Below are 5000 nucleotides of genomic sequence, written 5' to 3'. Positions count from 1 at the left end.
GTCCTTTAAGATGGCATTTTGAGACATTAGGGGTGACCTTGGCATATTCAGCTGAGGTTTGACAGCCAGGCCAGCTTGAGAGACATGAAACCTGATCCCTCTACTGGAAATTGTGGAGAGAGAGAGGTGGCAGAGTAAGGTTAGCCCTGCCATCAGTACCCTATGTTTACTCACTCACTGTTCAGCAAAGTCAGCAAAACTGTGTTATATTATCAAATTCAGAGAAAATAAGTTAAAGATCCTATGTTTATATGGATGGTATTCTTTGTTTTAAATGGTCATTACATACAGGAATGGCATTATTTTCAAGGTTGTTCAGAGGGAGTCCTTTAGTAAGATGGCATTTTGAGACATTAGGGGTGACCTTGGCATATTCAGCTGAGGTTTGACAGCCAGGCTCTCTTAAGTAGCTTGATCCCTCTCCTGAAAATTGTGGAGAGAGAGAGGTGGCAGAGTAAGGTTAGCCCTGCCATCAGTACCCTGTGTCTTCTCACTCACTGTTCGTGGTTACAGTATGGGTTACATTCATTTAAGAGATTCAAATGACAAAGTTCAGCAAAGTCAGCAAAACTGTGCTATATTATCAAATTCAGAGTATACTAGTGAATTATCCTATGTTTATATGGATGGTATTCTTTGTTTTAAATGGTCATTACATACAGCTTGCTTGCATGACCTGCTAATATCTTAGACTTAGTGAGCTAGGTGTTGGCTGAGGATTGATGCCTGGAAACCCAATATTGAGAGCTGGAGAACATTCAATCTGAACACGGTGTGTGCCGCTTTGCAACAGTCTCCAGGTTGAACGATATGTTTCTGCAAAACAGTGGGAAACGGTGTGCAACAGTCTTTGAGGTAAGTTGTCTGTCATTGGTTGGTGTATCAGAGGTGTTACCCAATCAGCACGGCGTGAATATAAACCCCACCCTATTAAAAAAGGCACTGCATATAATGGATCCTTAAATGCAAGATAAGAATACAACTTAGTATTTAAACGATTTCATCAGGCTTCAAAAATTATTTGAAAATAAAATAAGGGTTGCTCTATAAAATGTGCATGAAAAATGCTGTAACTGAACGTTTATTATGTTAAATGTAATTTTATTATGACATTTCAGAGAGTCATAACATACTTGCATGTAGATATTACAAATAAAGACATTATCTGAAAATGTGCCAAATGCCATCAAACATCATGAGACATTCCAGAACTTCAGCATTTTACCAAGACAAAAAAATTACCTAAATTCAGCATTCAAACCATAAAAAGCACATGTATATATCTGTATATATATGCATTATAACCATAAAAAGCATATGCATATATCTGTAAATATCTGCATTATTACCATTAAAAACATATGTATACATCTGCATTACACATAATTGTATTACAACACTGTGGAAGGTGTTACAAATATTTTAATTTGTTCCCGAGCAAACATTTTTATAGGAATCATTTGTAACATTTTTTTGTAACACCTTTTACTTTTCAAGACAACTTTTCAAAGACATCTTTTTAAATCAACCATAAATTCAACATTGAGGCATATTCAGTGTCTTTCAGCATTTTAAGTACAACACAATGTTACAAAATAATGAACTTGAAAACAGTTCATAGTTAATAGTTATTAAACACAATCCAAAATGGACCCATCTTGACGAATGGCCCATAGATGCCCCAAGTCGTATGACACATGTCTGTACCTGCTACCGCCCCCTACTGGAGTCCACAGCGTCCCTGTGGGGTTACATACCGTCACACCCTCCCTGCAAACAAGAGATGGATGGAGGATGTTTTAATGGTTTCTCAATTACCAGTACAACTCTTTATGAGCAACCTTATAGATAATAATATAATATAGCATAACACAACACAACACAACACAACACAACACAACATATTATAATATAATATAATATAATATAATATAATATAATATAATATAATATAATATAATATAATATAATATAATATAATATAATATAATATAATATAATATAATATAATATAATATAATATAATATAATACATGTAATTTAGTACTATTCTTTATAGTTTTGTTGGCCATGTGTAGTTGCTGTTACATATCTTGGAAAGCACTTTGTGTCAATGTTTGAAAGGTGCTGTATAAATATTCCATGATATGGCAAAGAGAGCCGCATACCTGCGGTAGATGTAGCCTCCTGGGCTGACTCCATAGACGCTTCCATCAGACCCCACCTCTATCATGGACAATGAGCCGGACACATGCGTCCATCCAGTGCCCCCACACCCGGCAGGGTTTACCCCCTAGAGCACCAGGAGCATGGTATTAGTCCATGATTATACACTTGAATTGTTTTTACGATAAAGCTTCTTTTTGTTTAAAAACATAGTGAGTTAGGTAAAGCCTGACAGAACAGACACTTGCATCATCATCGCATGTATTGACTATCAAAGTATTTAACCAAGTATACAACCATACCAATATGTTTAAAAGCTTCCATCCAATTCCTTTATTTGCTATTATGAAATTACCTTCCTCATGTAGACATTGTTGTGCGCATTGACACCCCAGCAGCCAATGGGGCCACAACTGTAGTATTTCAGCGAACCAGGAAGGTTCAGCCACGGTGTAGGGCTGCCTGCTCCTTTGAATCCAACAGTGCCATCCCTCCCAAGGCAGTATATGTTGTCTGCCCGATTGACACCTGCAATGATCTGGTCTCCTCCAGCATCTAGCTGTTTAAGGGACCCTAGTCAGAAAACACACACGGACACGCACACACACACACATGCGCACACACACACACACACACACGCACACGGACACGCACATACACACACACACACAAACACACACACACGCACACGGACACGCACATACACACACACACACACACACACACACACGCACACACATACGTACACACACACACACACACACATGCACACACACACACGCACGCACACACACATGCACACACACACACACACACACACACGCACACACGCACACACACACAGGAATTACTCAGATATGCACACATGAATTAATTCACAGTCATACATACACAGACCAACACAATACATGGTAATTCATGTTTAAAATAAGAACACCTCATTAGAGAATATAATCACCCCTCCCCTCATATAGTACGGTTAGGCCAAAGAACACTACTGGCATTACTGTACCTGGAACCTTGGTCCAATTTCCAGACACGAGCTTGAAGATTTCATTGCTTCGGCTGGTTCCCCAGAGGCCTGCAGATCCCACACTGACGTGTAGGAGGGCTCCGGGTAGCCTGTTCCACGCGTCCTGTTGCAGGCTGTAGACCTGATTGTTGTCGGTCACCCCGACCACTTGGCCCGCCCCGGCATCAATCTGTCTCAGCCGCCCCGGAACCACTCGACAAATCATTGCTGTGAAGAAACAAAAGCTTTAGCGTTATTATTATTTTTTTTTAAAGACATGACCAGTGCAGCTGACCAGGGCAGCATTTCTGCTTTCTACTTGGATATTGAGCACATGGGCTTGAAATTGTTCTTTCTACTGGTTTCTTCCCAGACTCAACATACAGTAAGAAGCACAAATCCGCTAACATGAGGACCATTTTTAGCAACATACAAATACCTAGCTAGTTTCCTATCTGTAAAACCGTCATAATGACTTAAGTAAAAACCATCAACCTGTTGGGTGTGTGAAGGAACTTACCCGAGCTGGAGATCTGGTAGGTGCAGAGGAGCAAGATTGCTATGCTGGTTCTCATGGCTGCAATTATAGCTTGTGATGTTCAGACTGTGTCACTGACAATGTGGTGATGGCTCTTATATACGTATCCCTTGGAGGGCAACTTCACCCACACACTATCTGGTAGCTTATGCAGTATTTCCTCATTGATAAGAAGTTAGACCCTGTAATTGATTAACAGAGAGCCTGATATAAGCCTGATATGATTATGTCCTTGAATGCTTAATTACACCTATTGCTGAGAAGTAGTATTAACCGATGATTGTTTACTGCACGTGAGTTACACTGCCAAAATACTAATAAGTAACAAATTAACCTAAAGATTATCCATCACAGCTTTGTTTACTCCAATCTAAATTATTATATCAATGAATTACTTTTTTATTATATTGACATGGAAAAGTACGAACGCTATTGATGCAAACAGCACAGTTTAATGTAGAATCTGACATTGCAAAAACATTAACGATGTTATATTTCCATTTAGATTACATTGATATGTTTAGCTGCATTGTAATGTAATGCATTTATGATCACAATCCATGAAGAGAAGCATTATGATTCATGAATTTGATCCTCTGGAATAAGATACCTTTAGCAAGGCATGTGGGCTGTAAAAACAAGAAACATTCTTTGTATCGGTTCATAAAACAAAAATACTATAGCTATAGGTATATGAAATAAAGCTGTTACTGTTGAGACAGTGAACGACAGAGGCAAAAACAATTACACGTGGCAAATAACTTGGCAAGGAAGCTTGGGAGGAAGCACAAAGGTTAAAAACAAGCCACGTTGCTTGATAACACATTTTCTCTGGCTCTGGTTTTTATGGTCATCCATTTCAGCGGTTATCGAGTTAAAAGAAATCAATTCATATTACAGGGATGTCAATATATAAAACCATGCCATCAAGAACTATACCATCTTCTATATGATTAATGCCATCCAGACAGATTTCCTAAAGGAGCAATCAGTCATATATAATGTAGCACAGATCTGTCAGACGTTAAGATGATTCGAGGAGAAATTCCTGAAATGAATACATACATGAAAGCACCTTAGATAAGTAAGGGTACCATTAAATTCACTGTGTGGGGTTAGGCAGTGTACTTCAGACATCAGTAAATTTCCCCATTTCAAAAACATTTGATACCTTGACACATAGGTGCTGTTCAACTGAAGAGAAATATTGTAAATGCCTGGAAATGGATCCTTCTATCCTCTGAATGATACTGTAATTCTTACATTTCTGTAAGTAAATCTGTT

General features: G+C 38.5%; 1 pseudogene across 1 annotated transcript in view; it reads right to left on the bottom strand.

Moving 5' to 3' along the window:
• Nucleotides 1-1631: 1631 nt before the first annotated feature.
• LOC308375643 (fish-egg lectin-like) overlaps nt 1632-5000 on the bottom strand; it is a 3387-nt pseudogene continuing 18 nt past the window's right edge. Inside the window, exons 1-6 of the transcript in view lie at nt 4974-5000; nt 4713-4764; nt 3179-3406; nt 2522-2739; nt 2169-2293; nt 1632-1770 (exon numbers count right to left, since the gene is read on the bottom strand). The exon at nt 4974-5000 is cut by the window's right edge and continues 18 nt beyond it. The product of the transcript in view is annotated as a fish-egg lectin-like (transcript). The remainder of the gene's footprint in view (nt 1771-2168; nt 2294-2521; nt 2740-3178; nt 3407-4712; nt 4765-4973) is intronic.

This window comes from Sprattus sprattus, assembly GCF_963457725.1.
Source record: "Sprattus sprattus genome assembly, chromosome: 14".
In the NCBI taxonomy this organism is placed as follows: Eukaryota; Metazoa; Chordata; class Actinopteri; order Clupeiformes; family Clupeidae; genus Sprattus; species Sprattus sprattus.
The sequence above is the reverse complement of the archived record's forward strand: the minus strand, read 5'-3'. Positions and strand labels throughout refer to the sequence as shown.